Raw genomic sequence first — 19682 nt, 5'->3', positions numbered from 1 at the left:
CCCCCCCATAATCCCATAATTAATGGTGATCGTGGTATTTTAACCCCCCCCCCCCATAATCCCATAATTAATGGTGATCGTGGTATTTTATACCCCCCCCATAATCCCATAATTAATGGTGATCGTGGTATTTTAAACCCCCCCCCCCCCCATAATCCCATAATTAATGGTGATCGTGGTATTTTAAACCCCCCCCCATAATTAATGGTGATTGTGGTATATTAAACCCCCCCATAATAATGGTGATCGTGGTATATTAAATCCCGCCCATAATCCCATAATAATGGTGATCGTGGTATTTTAAACCCCCCCCCTAATCCCATAATTAATGGTGATCGTGGTATATTAAACCCCCCCCCCCTAATCCCATAATTAATGGTGATCGTGGTATATTAAACCCCCCCATAATCCCATAATAATGGTGATCGTGGTATTTTAACCCCCCCCCCATAATCCCATAATTAATGGTGATCGTGGTATATTAAACCCCCCCATAATCCCATAATAATGGTGATCGTGGTATTTTAAACCCCCCCCCCCATAATCCCATAATTAATGGTGATCGTGGTATTTTAAACCCCCCCATAATCCCATAATTAATGGTGATCGTGGTATATTAAACCCCCTCATAATCCCATAATAATGGTGATTGTGGTATTTTAAACCCCCCCCACCCCATTTCCCATGCTCGGTGGTCACCACCTTCTTAGAACCTGCCCAATACAATCTGACAACATTGGTGTTCAGTGGCATTTAAATCCCGCCCCCCCCCCCTCATCCCACATTATTGGTGGTACTTCCAAAATATTCTCACAACATGGTGATCAATGGTCATTTACAAACTGAATTTCTAAATGTCAACCTGGTCTTCCCCCTCCCCCGCATTGTTTTTGAAAAACATAACAGCTATTTTTAGCTCAGCCAGGTGACATTTGAAAATAACTGTCAGATGACTGCAATAAAGATCCATGTATTCCTATTAAAGTGTTGTGAATACCAGCCAGAAGTGATCCTGTCCTAGATCACCAATGACAATTAAACCTGCTGATACTACAGAATGAAATCAAATAATATTGATGACCACCTCTATTAGCATCTCCTGCCACCTTTTATAGTCTATTAGGCTATTCCATCATTGAAAAGGGGGGAGGAGATGATATTTCACTTGTCAATAATTCTTCTATAACACTTATAACTACAGAGGTGAATGGGAGTTTTCTTATATTGTGTGTTCAGAATATGGAAATGCCTGGATGTGGGTAATATGAGAACAGGTTCCCTTTTAACATCCATTCTAAAAAAGGCAAAATGTGTAAAAAAAAAAAAAAAAAATCACAAAAGTGGATAAAAATATTACCTGTATGAGCAGAGCGGTGTAGCACTGGTTAATAGTTGTAAAAAATTACAATAAATGCAATTTTTCGCGAATTAATCAGAAAATAGTAGACAGCACAGTACTGAGTACTGCTCGCTTCGAAAGCCACTGATCTACTGAGAAACTTACTGGCGGCTCTGCTTTTATTTGGCAGCTACTGTATGCATTGCTGTGACATCACAGTTCCAAGAGAGGCATGCTGATTGGCTGTTGTTGTTTTTGTTTGTTTCTCCTCTCAGAACAATCACCATGGCAACTACGGAACAATCACCATGGCAACTTCCTTGGCTGAAAGGGAGAGAAGGGTTTAGTTCCACCTTATTACTTTTCTATGGAGGCGGCTTTATTTGAAACACATGAATGTCATTTTCTAACCTTATTTAAAATTAAAATAAATGATCGTTATTATTTAAAAAAAATCTGATATCTTCCACCATTCACTGCAACTGCCACCTGGTCATAATATTCATTGTAAATAGTTCCTTATTAGCAGAGAAATGTGACCAACTGTCATACTCATATATGACAATTCAAATCTATACACATGAATGTGTCAGTTACAAAAAAAAAAGAGACAGATGTATCCCTTTTTTTTTTTAAACTGGACATCCCAAAGTGATGTAATTTTTTACTGCAATTATTTGTAAATGAGGAAACATGCCGGTATTGAGGGGTTTAAAAAAAAAATTAAGGTGCGTTTAGCCTTTAGGCTGCATTCACACCTGAGCCTTTGAGCATTTTTCCGACAATTTTTTAGTGTTCTTATTATTCAGTATATTTTGAGCTTTGGCATTTTTTTTTATTATTAGCCAATAAAGGGAACAATCGTCTGTTCTATCATTTGATGATAGTTTTTTTTAGCTTTTTCATCAGCTTTTATTTATTTTATTATTTTTATTTGTTTTTGTTAGGGTAGGGTTCGAGTTAAGGTTAGGTTAGGGTCAGGATTAGAGGTTGGGGTTAGGATAAGGGGTCAGGGTTCATTTTTATTTATTTATTTTTGTTAGGGTGTTAATAGTAAATCAATTAAATGTAAAATAAATACACAAATTAATAAAAATAATCATAAATAAATAATAAATAAGCACAATAAATGTAAAAGTAAATAAATAATTAAACCCTAACCCTTAAAACAAATATACAAATAACTAAACACGCTAAATCTAACGCAAAATATTATTATTATTTTATTTATTTTTTTGTCGAGTTTGCATGTTTATTTTGTTTTTGTTAGTGTAAGGGGTTAGAGTTAAAGCGGGGGTTCACCCGTACATGACTCTTTTTCCCCTTAGCTTCATGCTCGTTTTGTCTAGGGGAATCGGCTAGTTGTTTTAAAATATGAGCCGTACTTACCGTTTACGAGATGCATCTTCTCCGTCGCTTCCGGGTATGGGCTGCGGGACTGGGCGCTCCTATTTTGATTGACAGTCTTCCGAGAGGCTTCCGACGGTCGCATCCATCGCGTCACGATTTTCCGAAAGAAGCCGAACGTCGGTACGCAGGCGCAGTATAGAGCCGCACCGACGTTCGGCTTCTTTCGGCTACTAGTGACGCGATGGATGCGACCGTCGGAAGCCTCTCGGAAGACTGTCAATCAAGAAGGAACGCCCGCTCCCGAAGACCCATACCCGGAAGCGACGGAGAAGATGCATCTCGAAAACGGTAAGTACTGCTCATATTTTAAAACAACTAGCCGATTCCCCTAGACCAAACGAGCATCCAGCTATGGGGAAAAGAGGAAAAAAAAACTAATTGGGTGAACTCCCGCTTTAAGGTTAGGTTAGGGTCAGGATTAGAGGTTGGGGGTTAGGATAAGGGGTCAGGGCTAATTTTTATTTATTTATTTTTGTTAGGGTGTTAATAATAATGATAATAAATAAATTAATTAAATGTAAAATAAATACACAAATAAATTAAAATAATCATAAATAAGCACAATAAATGAACACTATGTAAAAATAAAAAAAATAATTAACCCCTAACCCTTATTTTTTTTATAAATAACTAAACACGCTAAACCTAACATAAAATATTATTATTTTTTTATTTATTTTTTGTCCAGTTTGCGTGTTTATTATTATTATTATTATTAATAATAATAATTTATTTAATTACATTTTTTAAGGTTAAGGGTTTAACATTTATTTTTGTATTACTACATATTAATAATTCATTACATTTTTTTATTTGTAAAGATTTTTAGTTCTTTGCATTTATTTTACATTCATTTATTCATATCTTTAAACAATTTTTTTATTTTTATCAGAAAATCATGCATAAAAATAGGCAAATAGCCCATTTTTACTAATTTCTAGGGAAATAAAAATGCGCCAAAAACACGCAAATCTATCCAATTTGAGCTACAAAAAAAGCTCCAGAACTTTTTTTCAGCTTCAGGTTTTTGGCTTCAGGCAACTTTATGTGGACCATCTCCATAGAGAATAATTGATATTTTCTCCTCCGGCGTTTTAGAGATTGAAGCTATAAAGCTATAAAGCACTCATATGTAAATGGGGCCTTAAGGGCTCATTTACACCACGATCTCTGCATATACTGTGCATTTTTGCATGCATGTTTGTCTGCTTTTCAGTGTGTTTGCAGTGGGTTTTTAGAGCATTTGTGGTGGATTTTTTTTTTTGGTTTGCCCAAAAGTTATTTAGCCAGATTCAGTAAGACTTACGACGGCGTATCAGTAGATACGCCATCGTAAGTCCGAATCTGCGCCGTCGTATCTTTAAGCGTATTATCAAACTGAGATACGCTTAAATGTTGCTAAGATACGACCGGCGTAAGTCTCCTACGCCATCGTATCTTAGCTGCATATTTACACTGGCTGCTAGGGGCTTGTACGTGGATTTACGCCTAGAATATGCAAATGAGCAAGATACGCCTATTCACGAACGTACTTTCGCCCGATACGCCGTTTACGTAAGGCGTTTTTCAGGCGTAAAGATAAACCACCAAAAAGATGGCGCAGCCAATGTTAAGATATCCGTGAACAATCATCCCAATGTGATCCTCCCTCCTAGGGGACCATTATGCTGGTGATACACATGAATTGCTATTATGCATTTGTATAATGTACCCAACAATATGTTTTTAATTGTGTATTAATTACATATTAAAACATAACGTATTTACTTTTTTTTAAAGAAAACATCTGATTCCCCTATCCATGGTAAACATTGTGTGCCCCAGAGGTAGACAGACAACCAAATTAGGAGAGAGTAGATCGCACACACAGATTATAGGATGAGGCCGTACTACAAATATACACCCAACATTAGAAAAAGGATGACTAGCATCCAGTAGGGTAGCTTAGTGTAGTCAGTGTAGATCCTGCCCTAGAAGAGTCTACCTTGCCGTGGTGGGCAGGCTTGTAATCTCTTGGTCAAAAGTGTGTCAGCGAATGGGCGAGACGATCACTAGATCTTCACTTCTGGCCAATTGATTTCACCAAAGGACTCTTGTTTGAATCAGAGTACATGAAAAAGCTGTAACAGGAACAAATGTTTATAGGTCCACAATCATACTTTCATAAACACACGTACTGTATATTTTCATTTAATTTGCTTCCTCCTTTTATTTAACACTTTCATGACCAGGGCTCTGTACTCACCATAAAATCCTTCTCTTGAAGTTCTTTAAGGGACACGAGATCAGTCGGGGTAGAATCTGGGACTATTGGGCTATTCTGCTGACTTTATGAGGAATTTCCCATTGGCAAGCAAAAAATCCATCGGTCAGCCAGGTATAACCCAACCCAGGGGTTGACAAATTTGCTTGGAATCTAGGAGCCAGCTAAAAAACTTAGGAGCCAGAAAACACGCCCCGTCCCGACGAGCTTGCGAACACATACATGAGCAGCGACCGCATATGTAAACGGTGTTCAAACCACACATGTAAGGTATCACCGCGATTGGTAGAGTGAGAGCAATAATTCTAGCCCTAGACCTCCTCTAACTCAAAACATGCAACCTGTAGAGTTTTTTTTAAATCTCCATAGGCGACGTTTAAAGGGTAAAAGTTTGACGCCATTCCACGAGCGGACGTTATTTTGAAGCGTGACATGTTGGGTATCAATTTACTCGGCGTAACATTATCTTTCATAATATTAAAAAAATGGGGATAACTTTACTGTTGTCTTATTTTTTAATTAAAAAAAGTGTATTTTTTCCCAAAAAAGTGCGCTTGTAAGACCGCTGCGCAAATATGGCGTGACAGAAAGTATTGCAACGATCGCCATTTTATTCTCTAGGGTGTTAGGATAAAAAATATATATAATGTTTGGGGGTTCTAATTAGAGGGAAGAAGATGGCAATGAAACATAGTGAAAAATTACATTAGAATTGCTGTTTAACTTGTAATGCTTAACTTGTAATACCAACGGCCACCACCAGATGGCGCCAGCTCACAAAAAAAAAAAATTGTCGAGCCCTGGGTTAAGAACCTTCTACGGCTCTGTCCAGCTCTCCAAGAGTAAATGCCTGTCTCCTGGAATCTCCTCCATGCTCTTGAGACCTTCTGGCAATGACACGCATTGATGTGCCATCCTGGAGGAGTTGGACTGCCTGTGCAACCTTTATAGGGTCCAAGTATCGCCTCGTGCTACCAGTAGTGACACTGACCCTGGCCAAATGTAAAACTAGTGAAAAACAGTCAGAAAAGATGAGTAGGGAAAGAAAATGTCCGACACCTCCACCTGAAAAAAACATTCCTGTTTTGGAGGTTGTCTCATTGTTGCCCATCTAGTGCACCTGTTGTTAATTTCAATTAACAGCAAAGCAGCTGAAACTGATTAACAACCCCATCTGTATACACCCCTCCCCCTCTGTATACACCCCTCCCCCTCTGTATACACCCCTCCCCCTCTGCTACTTAACTGATCAGATCAATATCCCATTTGATTCAAAAGTGTTCCTTTCATTTTTTGGAGCAGTATATATATATATACACATACTCACTCCCCGGCCACTTTATTAGGTACACCTTGGACCAGTGGCGGCCCGCCCATAGGGGGCGCCCGGGCGCTGATATGTTTCCCGTGCCTCTCTATGGGCGCCGGGAGCATTACTACTGTGACTTTTGACCATTTGCCTTAACAGACGAAAATCGGAAGTGACGTCACGCGGCACGTTCTCTGAAGTTCACACTGCCAGAGCGGAGCGGAGCTGGCGCTGCTAAGGTAAGCCAGCCAAGCCACAGAATTCAATTGAAAATGGATTTGATTTGATTGATCGCCCCATTAGGTCATCAGCGGACAGCGGTGCACTGCCTGATCCCCACCCATCCACCTTGGAGCCTGTTATTGTATTTAGACTGCTGGGACTTGTAGTTCTCCATCTTCTCCTGGGGCTCATGGAGAAGATGGAGATTGGAGAACTACAAGTCCCAGCAGGTTATACATACAATAAGGCTCTGAGATGGATGGGTGTGAATTGCATGCACTGTGAGCCCAGAAGAAGATGGAGAACTACAAGTCCCAGCAGGTTATAATATAAGGCTCCGAGGTGGATGGATGTCCGGACACCCATCCACCTCGGAGCCTTATTGTATAACCTGCTGGGACTTGTAGTTCCCCATCTTCTCCTGGGGCTCAGGTGCATGCAATCCACACCCATTCACCTCAGAGCCTTATTGTATGTATAACCTGCTGGGACTTGTAGTTCTCCATCGTCTTCTGGGGCTCAGTTGCATGCAATCCACCATCTTTGTCCAGTTTTTCTCTCACTGCTGGGACTTGTAGTCCCATAGATGGTGGATTGCATGCACCTGAGCACCAGGAGAAGATGTAGAACTACAAGTCCCAGCAGTGAGAGAAAAACTGGACAAAGATGGTGGATTGCATGCAACTGAGCCCCAGAAGACGATGGAGAACTACAAGTCCCAGCAGGTTATAATATAAAGCTCCGAGGTGGATGGATGTCTGGACAGTGACAATTGATGGGCACAGTGGTGACAATTGATGGGCACAGTGGTGACAATTGGTGGCACAGTGGTGACAATTGATGGCACAGTGGTGACAATTGATGGCATAGTGGCTGTGTTTGATGGCATGGCACAGTGACTGCATTTGATGGCATGGCACAGTGGTTGCGTTAAATAAAAATAAAAAAAAAGGATTTCTTTTTTTAAATTAGATTTTTTGGATTTGAATCAATTTTTTTCAAATCTATTTTAATAAAATGCTTTTGGAGTAAAAATCTATCTAAAGATAGTTTTCTATTTAAGGTAAATTAATAATTTAGTTTATTTAGCATGAAATGGAGTTTAGTTATGTAGCTGTATATTCTGCGATATTTACATTTATGGTAAACTCATTCAATGAATCCAAGCTCTGCAAGCTGAGATAACATGCACTGCATTGATGCATTCACAGTAACCATGAGATAAAACAAAGTTCAGGAATATTCCTTTATCCCATTGTTTTGCAAATCTATGTACACTACAAACTGTATGATTGAATCGGTTCTGATATCACAGTTTAACTAACCTGACAGATTATTATTCTAAATTTTGTTTGCAAATATTAAGGATTCTAACTACCAGCAAGAATAAGTCCTTACATTTAAAGAGCACCTGTCATTTTAGATCCATCATAATAGCACCTGTTAGCGGGCATCCACCACGTCCCTCACCTTGATGTGTCACTGCCACATCACCGGCCGTCCCCATTAAAGTGAATGGGTCTGTCGGTGAGTCAACAGTGGGTCAGAGGAGGAGTCAGCAGTGGGTCAGAGGAGGAGCCAACAGCGGGTCAGAGGAGGAGCCAACAGCGGGTCAGAGGAGGAGCCAACAGCGGGTCAGAGGAGGAGCCAACAGCGGGTCAGAGGAGGAGCCGCTGCAGCACAGAGAGGGCAGTTGCTCTTTAAAAATTATGACTTCAATCAAGTTGATTTAAATCAAATCCATTTTTGCTTGCACCTGATTGGATGATGGAACTCATCAAAGCGTCACCTCATTTACTAATCTCTGGAGCAACTGCTCTTGCAGAATGCACAGTCTATTTTTCTTTAGTAAATCACCCCCAATGGGTTAACACTTAGGGCCAGATCCACAAATATCCTGCGTAACGTAAATCTTCCGATTTAAGTTACACCGCCGCAAAATTTCTACCTAAGTGCCCGATCCACAAAGCACTTACCTTGAAATTAGCGGCGGTGTAACTTAAATGTGTCCGGCGCAAGGCGTGCCGAATCTAATGGGGCGAGTCCCATTTAAATTAGGCGCGTTCCTGCGCCGGACGTACTGCGCATGCTCCGTCGGGTAACTTACCCGACGTGCATTGCGCTAACAGACGTCGCTCCGACGTCATTTGCTTAGACGTTAACGTAAATGGCGTCCAGCGCCATTCACAGACGTCTTACACAAACGACGTAGAGTTTAAAATTTTGACGCGGGAACGACGGCCATACTTAATAGGGCTTAGTCAAATAGGACTTAGCCCTATTTTTACACGGCGTAACTCGACGTAAACAACGTAGATTTAGCGCGACGGGCCCGTCGGAACGTTCGTGGATCGCCGTAAGTGTTCATTTGCATATTCTAGGCCGGCCGCAAAGGCCTCGCCACCTAGCGGCCGGCCTAGAATTGCATCCTTAAGATCAGTGTAATTCAATTACACATGTCGGATCTTCTGCCTATCTATGGTAAACTGATTCTGTGGATCAGTTCCATAGATAGAAACAGGGATACGACGGTGTATCAGTAGATACGCCGGCGTATCCCTTTTGTGGATAACCCCCTTAATTCCCACCTTCTTGGTCTGAACCTTTCCTGAACAATGTATCAGGTGCCTAACTGAGGGTGAGATCTCGGCTTTTATAGCCAACCTAAAATGCCAACCTGAAAAAGAGAATCGAAATCTGTCAGCCTGAGCAATACTGATCACTGATTTCTGTCTGAGAATGACCGGTTCTCTTTAAAATTGGCGTCATAACAAAGGTGAGATCCTTTAATGTATAACACAGAATATCAGCTCCACTCACAATAATTAACTTTGTCCCATCATGTGTTTTTATTTTTACAGCTCGGAGCAGAAAAGCCTGAGAGCCTCATGTGCGCAGCATGCAGCCGAGTAATCATTAAACGCAGTTATCTGACCGCCAAATAAACAGAACGCCGGCGCTACGGGGGAATGAATGGCGGCGAAGGCAATGATGAGGGGGGGGGGGGGAAATGAGCTATATAAATGTCTATATTGTGGACAAAGGAATGTGGGATTTTGAATGAGACACCCTAGACCAGTAAAGGCGAACCTTGGCACCCCAGATGTTTTGGAACTACATTTCCCATGATGCTCACTACACTGCAGAGTACATGAGCATTATGGGAAATGTAGTTCCAAAACATCTGGGGTGCCAAGGTTCACCATCACTGCCCTAGACAAGTGTCTCCATCCCTAAATCAGTTTAAAATTGGGAACGGGTTCGGGACTTTGAATGAGGCACATAAGTGGAGCAATGGATCAGTTTGATAAAAACAATTTTAATAAATGAACACAAGTTATACAAAATATCTTGGCTAGCAGGCTCCATATAAAGACATAATATAAAATATATCAAATATATCAATATCAAATACAAAACATTTTAGCTAGATCTCATCATATATGATAACGTATAGCATCTAGGATGGCGTTGGCTCGACGCGTTTTGGCGACTATATCGCCTCATCAGGAGCGATGCATATAATCTGAAAGAAATATTATGTACGTATAATGGCCAATCAACTACTTTTAAAACTCACCAATTGGGGTAAAAATGAAAAAAAGGAAAAAATTATAAAGGAAAAAAAGATGGAGGAAGGAGATAATCCTGCCTCCTACTTACACATTAAAGCAACAAGGTGCTGGTGACGCTAAAACGGCGGAAATTAGCCTGCATCCCACCCGGAAGCTGAGGGGACGAAAAGCCCCGAAGGAACCGGACCCCGACATGGAACCTCCAACGTGATGGTAACACCCCCACTGGCACTGTAGGTGATGCTGGGAAATAGCCTTGGGAATATCTGGGAAAGAAAATGTAGGGAAGATAAAAGGTGTGCAGTTGCATAAGCTCAAAGTGATGAGCATGATCGTGTAAAGCAGGGATATGCAATTAGCGGACCTCCAGCTGTTGCCAAACTACAAGTCCCATGAGGCATAGCAAGACTCTGACAGCATCAAGCATGACACCCAGAGGCATGATGGGACTTGTAGATTGGCAACAGCTGGAGGTCCGCTAATTGCTTATCCCTGGTGTAAAGCATGGGTGCTCAACCTGTGGCCCTCCAGATGTTGCCAAACTACAATTCCCATCATGCCTCAGCCTTTGAGAGTCAAGCTTCTAACTATGAACTTTGAAATGCCTCATGGGGCTTGTAGTTCTGCACCAGCTGGAGGGCCACAGGTTGAGCACCTATGGTGTAAAGTGAGCTAAATGTGATGTTCTATTGCAGTTACATAATACTGGGAGTATGAATAATGTTTAATTGTGGTGCAAAAATGAAGGCATCATAGTATGTGTGGGGCATCTAAGTGTAATAAAAGTGTTTGAGAATAAGTGATAAATTAAAATTAGAATAAATTCAATTGAAGTTAAATAAAGGAATTACCTGATGGGTGTCAGAGTAGGAATAGTGAGATGCAGGGCCGGACTGGGAATAAAAACCAGCCCTGGAAAAAATGTCATACCAGCCACATAGCACAACGTCATTTTTTTCTTATTCATGAAAGGGAAAACTATGCACATTTGAAGAGTGTATTATATATACAGAAGACAGATATAAAAATCACATAGGGCTTTATATATATGCAAATGCCAGTTAAAAGTGGTCAATCATCAAGGGGGACCCCAGGAAATCTGGGAACGTGGAAGGGGGGGCATTGAAATCAGCAGCAGCGCTTTTTGGGGGCGATTTTAACCTTTTTTGGCCACTAGCGGGGGTTAAAAGTGCCCACTGGCGGCTGAAAAGCACTGCAAAAAAGTCGGTAAAGCACCGCTAAAAATTGCAGCGCTTTACCGCCGACGCCCCCAACGCCTTACTGTGAAAGCAGCCTAAGGTAAGCGGTGGGTTACTGATATAAGGGGGAAACCTTTATATCAGTGTCCCTTTACATTATTGTATTCACTCCCCCTTACATCAGTGACCCCCCCCCCCCCCTTAGGCTGGCCTTGCGGTGCTGTCACTGACCTCCTTTTAGGTGCACCTTGCAGGGATCAGTCAATCAGCTGCAGCTTGGTGGCTCTGGTTTCTCTGACTTCTCCCATGATCCCCATCCCAGCGACACTCCCACTCTTGACTCCTCTCCAAACTCCCTCAGAGACTGCAGACTTCACATGATACAAGAGATGGTCAGAGACTGCAGACTTCACATGATACAAGAGATGGTCAGAGACTGCAGACACGATACAAGAGATGGTCAGAGACTGCAGACACAATACAAGAGATGGTCAGAGACTGCAGACATGATACAAGAGATGGTCAGAGACTGCAGACACGATAAAAGAGATGGTCAGAGACTGCAGACACAATACAAGAGATGGTCAGAGACTGCGGACACGAAACAAGAGATGGTCAGAGACTGCAGACACAATACAAGAGATGGTCAGAGACTGCAGACATGAAACAAGAGATGGTCAGAGACTGCAGACACGATACAAGAGATGGTCAGAGACTGCAGACACAATACAAGAGATGGTCAGAGACTGCAGGCACGATACAAGAGATGGTCAGAGACTGCAGACATGAAACAAGAGATGGTCAGAGACTGCAAACATGATACAAGAGATCAATGCAGAGAGAACAGGCAAAAAATATATAAATGCAAATTTTTTTACCTGAAAAAAAAATTCATGTATTATTATAATAAATACATTCACATTTTATTATTATTTACAGTATATTATTTTATTATAATACATAAGTTAGCTTTTTTTTTAAAGAAAGAAATCCATGAGAGAGGGGCTGCAATGGTGAGAGAGAGGGGCTATAATGGTGAGAGAGAGGGGCTGCAATGGTGAGAGAGAGGAGCTATAATGGTGAGAGAGAAAGGGGCTTTAACCGCTTAAGCCCCGGACCATTTTGCAGCTAAATGCCCAGGCCAGGTTTTGCGATTCGGGACTGCGTCGCTTTAACAGACAATTGCGCGGTCGTGCGACGTGGCTCCCAAACAAAATTGGCGTCCTTTTTTCCCCACAAATAGAGCTTTCTTTTGGTGGTATTTGATCACCTCTGCGGTTTTTATTTTTTGCGCTATAAACAAAAATAGAGCGACAATTTTGAAAAAGATTCAATATTTTTTACTTTTTGCTATAATAAAAATCCCCCAAAAACATATATAAATTTTTTTTTTTCCTCAGTTTAGGCCGATACGTATTCTTCTACCTATTTTTGGTAAAAAAAACGCAATAAGCGTTTATCGATTGGTTTGCGCAAGAGAGAGAGAGAGAGAGAGAGGGGCTGCAATAGAGAGAGAGAGAGGGGCTGCAGTGGTGGGGGAGAGAGAGGGGGGATGCAATAGAGAGAGAGGCTGCAATGGTTGGAGGGAGAGTGGGGCTGCAATAGTGAGAGAGAGCGAGAGAGAGAGAGAGAGATGGGCTGCAATAGAGAGAGAGGGGCTGCAATGGTGGGAGAGAGAGAGAGGGGGGCTGCAATGGTGGGAGAGAGAGAGAGGGGGGGGGGGGGTGGGGCTGCAATGGTGAGAGAGAGAGAGAGAGAGGGGGGGGTGGGGCTGCAATGGTGAGAGAGAGAGAGAGGGGGGGGCTGCAATGGTGAGAGAGAGAGAGAGAGAGAGGGGGCTGCAATGGTGGGAGAAAGAGGGAGAGAGAGGGGGGCTGCAATGGTGAGAGAGGGGTTGCAATAGTAAGGAAGAGGGAGAGGGAGAGAGAGAGATGGGCTGCAACAGTGAGAGAGAGAGGGGCTGCAATGGTGAGAGAAAGGGGCTGCAATGGTGAGAGAGAGGGGGCTGCAGTGATATGGGAGAGTGAGGGGGGCTGCAATGGTGGGAGAGAGAACTGCAATGGTGGGAGGGAGAGAGGGGGCTGCAATAGTGGGAGGGAGAGAGAGGGGGCTGCAATGGTGGGAGGGAGAGAGAGGGGGGGGGACAGATATGTGTGTGTGGGGGGGGGGGGGAGTGCAGGGGGTACTGATATGTGTTTGTGGGGGGGACAGACGTGCAAGGGGGTACTGATATGTGTTTGTGGGGGGGACAGACGTGGAAGGGGGTACTGATATGTGTTTGTGGGGGGGACAGACGTGCAAGGGGGGTACTGATATATGTGTGTTTGTGTGGGGCAGCTGTGCATGGGGTACTGATATGTGAGGGGGGGGGGACAGACAGATGTGCGAGGGAGTACTGGTATGTGTGGGGGGGCAGACGTGCAGGGGGGTACTGATATGTGTGTGGGGGACAGACAGACGTGCAGGGGGGTACTGATATGTGTGTGGGGGGGACAGACAGACGTGCAGGGGGGTACTGATATGTGTGTGTGTGTTTGTGTGGGGCAGCTGTGCATGGGGTACTGATATGTGAGGGGGGGGGGACAGACAGATGTGCGAGGGAGTACTGGTATGTGTGGGGGGGCAGACGTGCAGGGGGGTACTGATATGTGTGTGGGGGGGACAGACAGACGTGCAGGGGGGTACTGATATGTGTGTGGGGGGGGACAGACATGCAGGTGGGTACTGATATGTGTGTGGGGGGGGGCAGACAGACATGCAGGGGGGGTACTGGTATGTGGGGGGGGGGGGGGGGACTGATATATGTGTGTGGGGGACAGATGGACAGATATGTGTGTGGGGGGGGGCAGATGTGCAGGGGGTGACAGATATGTGTGTGGGGGGGCAGACATGTGTGTTGGGGGGACAGATATGTGTGTGTGTGTTGGGGGGACAGGTGTGCAGGGGAACAGATATGTGTGTGTGGGGGACAGGTGTGCAGGGGAACAGATATGTGTGTAGGGGGGTACAGAGGGGTAGCAGATGTGTGTGGGAGGCAGATGTACAGGGGGGTACAAATATGTGTGTGTGTGTGGGGGGGAAACAGATGTGCAGGGTGGTACAGAGAGGAACTGATGTGTGTGTGTGTGTGTGGGGGGGGGGGGGGTTGAGGGGAGACAGAGTTGCGGGGGGGGGGGGGCGTGCAGAGTGGACCACGGCTGGCGTGAGGAAGTGAGCTAGTCCCATCCACCATTTGTCTTCGGGTCAGGTCCAGAGGCACAGGTGCAAGCCTGTGGACCACGGCTGAAGAAATAGGTGCCGCAAATTTTTTAGTGAGGGGCGGAGCCAACGTGTGTGTTTTGGGGGGGGGGGGGCGGCAAAATTAGGTTTCGCCTAGGGTGTCAAAAATCCTTGCACCACCCCTGCCTACAGTACCCATATTGTAAGAAACACTTGGGAAAAAAAGGATGAGCGCAATCAGAAGGTCCGAGGCTGAGGTGGTAATGTAACCCAGACTGTCGGGGGAGCAGAAATATCTCCCTGTGTGGGTGACAGGCAGAGACACCAGGATGGATGGATCACTTTAACTGACAATTGCGCGGTCGTGCGACGAGCCTCCCAAACAAAATTGGCGCCCTTTTTTCCCACAAATAGAGCTTTCTTTTGGTGGTATTTGATCACCTCTGCGGTTATTATTTTTTGCGCTATAAACAAAAATAGAGCGACAATTTTGAAAAAAATGCAATATTTTTTATTTTTTGCTATAATAAATATCCCCCAAAAATATATATATAAAAAAAAAAAACGTTTCCTCAGTTTAGGCCGATACGTATTATTCTACATATTTTTGTTAAAAAAAAAAAAATCGCAATAGGCGTATATTAATTGGTTTGCACAAAGGGTATAGCGTCTACAAAATAGGAGATAGATTTATTGCATTTTTTTTTACGGCGGCGATCTGCGATTTTTATTGTGACCGTGACATTGCGGCGGACATATTGGACACTTTTGACACATTTTTGGGACCATTCACATTTATACAGCGCTTAGTGATATAAAACTGCACTGATTACTGTGTAAATGTGACTGGCAGGGAAGGGGTTAACACTAGGGGGCGCTGAAGGGGTTAAATGTTCCCTAGTGAGTGATTCTAACTGTAGGGGGAGGGGACTCACAAGGGTGGGAGACCGATCTGTGTTCCTCTGTACTGGGAACACAACATCGGTCTCCTCACCTCTGACTGGATATGGATCTATATGTTTACACAGATCCACAGTCCTGCCGTGATTGCGGCCAATCGCAGGTGCCCGGCAGACATCGCGGCCGCCGGGCACCGAGCGATGCCACGGGCGCGTGCACCCCCTAGCTGGCCGGGAAGCCCAGGATGTCATATGACGTCCACCCAGGATGGGAGATCCCATCTGTTGATGTCATATGACTATGGGCGGCATGTGAAGAGGTTAACCGTTTGCCGACCACCAAAACTGCGGCAGGTTGGCCCGGCTGCGCAAGATCGCGTAATATATCGCAATGTTGCTCTGCGGCCACTAGGGTGCGCACCCCTGGTGCTGACGTATTATTCTACATATTTTTGTTAAAAAAAAAAAATCGCAATAGGCGTATATTAATTGGTTTGCACAAAGGGTATAGCGTCTACAAAATAGGAGATAGATTTATTGCATTTTTTTTTACGGCGGCGATCTGCGATTTTTATTGTGACCGTGACATTGCGGCGGACATATTGGACACTTTTGACACATTTTTGGGACCATTCACATTTATACAGCGCTTACTTAGTGCTATAAAACTGCACTGATTACTGTGTAAATGTGACTGGCAGGGAAGGGGTTAACACTAGGGGGCGCTGAAGGGGTTAAATGTTCCCTAGTGAGTGATTCTAACTGTAGGGGGAGGGGACTCACAAGGGTGGGAGACCGATCTGTGTTCCTCTGTACTGGGAACACAACATCGGTCTCCTCACCTCTGACTGGATATGGATCTATATGTTTACACAGATCCACAGTCCTGCCGTGATTGCGGCCAATCGCAGGTGCCCGGCAGACATCGCGGCCGCCGGGCACCGAGCGATGCCACGGGCGCGTGCAACCCCTAGCTGGCCGGGAAGCCCAGGATGTCATATGACGACCACCCACTATGGGAGATCCCATCTGTTGATGTCATATGACTATGGGCGGCATGTGAAGAGGTTAACAGTTTGCCGACCACCAAAACTGCGGCAGGTTGGCCCGGCTGCGCAAGATCGCGTAATATATCGCAATGTTGCTCTGCGGCCACTAGGGTGCGCACCCCTGGTGCTGATGCGAGGGCATGGCGGACGCGATCACCGCCGGGCACCCGCGATCGCTCGTGACAGAGCGTGAACTGAGAGCCGCGTGTGTAAACACACAGCGCCCGATTCTATCAGGGGAGAAATGACTGACCGTCTGTTATACAATGTATGAACAGCGATCTGTCATTTCCCCTAGTCAGTCCCATCCCCCCTTCAGTTAGAACACACTTTAGGGAACATAATTAACCCCTTGATCGCCCCCTAGTGTTAACCCCTTCACTGCTGGTGACATTTTTATAGTAATCACTGCATTTTTATAGCTCTGATCGCTATAAAAATGCCAATGGTCCCAAAAATGTGTCAAAAGCGTCCGATGTGTCCGCCATAAGGTCGCAGTACCGATAAAAATTGCAGATCGCCGCCATTACTAGTAAAAAAAAAAATATTAATAAAAATGCCATAAAACGACCCCCTATTTTGTAGACGCTAGAACTTTTGCGCAAACCAATCAATAAACGCTTATTGCGATTTTTTTTTAAAAAAAAAATATGTAGAAGAACACGTTTTGGCCTAAACTGAGGGAAAAAATAGCCTTTTTATATATTTTTGGGGGATATTTATGATAGCAAAAAGTAAAAAAAATTCAAAATTGTCGCTCTATTTTTGTTTATAGCGCAAAAAATAAAAACCGCAGAGGTGATCAAATACCACCAAAAGAAAGTTCTATTTGTGGGAAAAAAAGGACGTCAATTTTGTTTGGGAGTCACGTCGCACGACCGCGAAATTGTCAGTTAAAGCGACGCAATGCCGAATCGCAAAAAGTGGCCCGGTCATTGACCAGCAAAATGGTCCGGGGCTGAAGTGGTTAACAAGAGAAAAGTTTAATGTGGCAGTTAAAGGCATTGTGCAAAAATGTACAAATCTCCCCGACCTGGAAAAATCGCAGGTGTTTAACCCCTCCCCCAGGATGACGCTCATCACGAGGAGCCCACAGACCACTGAAAGTGATCCCCATAGAAGTGCTGCAGGAGGAAAGCGATGAGCCGTCACTAATCACTATGCAGAGGCTGTACAGCAGAGCATCTACTAGAGACGGGCCTCTCTCACACGGGACTGATCCGTGATGATTCGCCCCGTGAACCTCCGCTGATCCCCGCTGAGCCGGCGGATGACAGGGCGATCCCCGCACACTGTTCAGGGACCGCCCTGTCAGATCTCCGCTCTCCCCTATGGGGGGGGATGGGATGAACACTGACCGTCAGTCCGTGCTCACCCGATCCCGATCCGCAGACGGAAGGAGGAATAGGATTTTCCTCTGTCTGCAGAATCTGAGGGTTGCGGACCCGGGTGAGATCGGGTGTCAGCGCCCGCAATCTCATAGGGACCAATGTATGTCCCTTTTTCATCCGGAAACGGATGGGTGAGAAAGCGGACATACGGTCCGCCCGCGTGACAGAGCCCTTCGTTGTGACACTAACTTTGCCCCAAGGAGTTGTGCTGTGACATGATCCACCAAGCATGTTGTATGATACATGAATATTGTGCTTACAGAATGCCAAGGTGACCACACATGTCCTGTGCCATGCCATCAAACGCAGCCACTGTGCCATCAATTGTCGCCACTGTGCCATGCCATCAAACGCAATCACTGTGCCATCATTTATCGCCACTGTGCCCAGCAATTGTCACCACTGTGCCATGCCATTAAACGCAGCCATTGTGCCATCAATTGTCACCACTGTGCCCATCAATTGTCGCCACTGTGCCATCAATTGTCGCCACTGTGCCATCAATTGTCGCCACTGTGCCATCAATTGTCGCCACTGTGCCATCAATTGTCGCCACTGTGCCCATCAATTGTCGCCACTGTGCCATGCCATCAAACGCAGCCACTGTGCCATGCCATCAAACGCAGCCACTGTGCCATGCCATCAAACGCAGCCACTGTGCCATGCCATCAAACTCAGCCACTGTGCCATGCCAAATGCAATCACTGTTCCATGCCAAATGCAATCACTGTGCCATGCCATCAAATGCAGCAACTGTGCGAACATTTATCGCCACTGTGCCCATCAATTGTCCCCACTGTGCCCATCAATTGTTGCCACTGTGCCCATCAATTGTTGCCACTGTGCCATCAATTGTCCCCACTGTGCCCATCAATTGTTGCCACTGTGCCCATCAATTGTTGCCACTGTGCCATCAAACGCAGCCACTGTGCCATGCTATCAAACGCAGCCACTGTGCCATCAAACGCAGCCACTGTGCCATCAATTGTCACCACTGTGGAGAGGGGGGTGTCTGGGGGGTCAAAAGAAGAGAGGGAGGGGGGTGAGGAAGAGACGAGGGTGTCTTCTGGGGGGTGTAAGTAAGAGAGGAGGGTGTCTTCTGGGGGGTATAAGTAAGAGAGGGGGTTGTGTGAGGAGTAGAGAGGGAAGGTGTGAGGTAAGTTGTCTCCCCCCCCCCTTGTACTTACAGACACACTGTGTATGAAACATTTTCTTCCTCCCTCCGGTCATGTGAGAGAGACTGAGGCAGAACGGCTGACTTAATTCACTGCACAGCGGTGCTCTCTATTGCCACCTTCAGGCTGGAGGGAGGAGGGAGCTGAATCCTCTCTCCAGGTATCTGTCACCTCTGTACTGTGCATTGGAGCCTCGCGTCCACTGCACGGACGCGCGGGGGAAAGGACTCGCGGAAGGGGCGGGGCTTGGATGACTCTTGGATACCTGTACGCGGCGGCGGAGCGGCGCCATTTTGTTCCATAGACTCCTATGGACTGAAGTGAAATCGCGGAGGCTCTGCTCGCAGGACCGGTACAGCGCCCCACAGAGGACTAATCGGAGATTACTTCGACAGATTTTTCATCCTACATCCATCGGTGACACAGTAAGTCTCATTAGCGGTGATGTCAGTGTGTGTGTGAGGGGGGGAGATAGAGAGCTGGGCCGGCTTGTTGTGTAATGTGACCTGTCAGTGTTTTCTCTCCTCTTTCTGGTCTGAGGGAAGAGAAATCACTTTTCACAATATATATTGTTTTATATATATAGATTTTTCTTTTTATTTAAGGGCCCAGAGGTCCCCAGGGCCCCAGAT

At 45.0% G+C, this 19682-nt stretch overlaps 1 long non-coding RNA gene across 1 annotated transcript; it reads right to left on the bottom strand.

Moving 5' to 3' along the window:
- Positions 1-9863: 9863 nt before the first annotated feature.
- On the bottom strand, positions 9864-19258 carry LOC120916903. Its single transcript, XR_005744124.1, has 3 exons — positions 19063-19258; positions 10207-10384; positions 9864-10069 (listed from the first exon to the last, which is right to left on the bottom strand). It is a non-coding gene; the product is annotated as an uncharacterized LOC120916903 (long non-coding RNA).
- Positions 19259-19682: the final 424 nt, after the last annotated feature.

This window comes from Rana temporaria, chromosome 11, assembly GCF_905171775.1.
Source record: "Rana temporaria chromosome 11, aRanTem1.1, whole genome shotgun sequence".
In the NCBI taxonomy this organism is placed as follows: domain Eukaryota; kingdom Metazoa; phylum Chordata; class Amphibia; order Anura; family Ranidae; genus Rana; species Rana temporaria.
The sequence above is the reverse complement of the archived record's forward strand: the minus strand, read 5'-3'. Positions and strand labels throughout refer to the sequence as shown.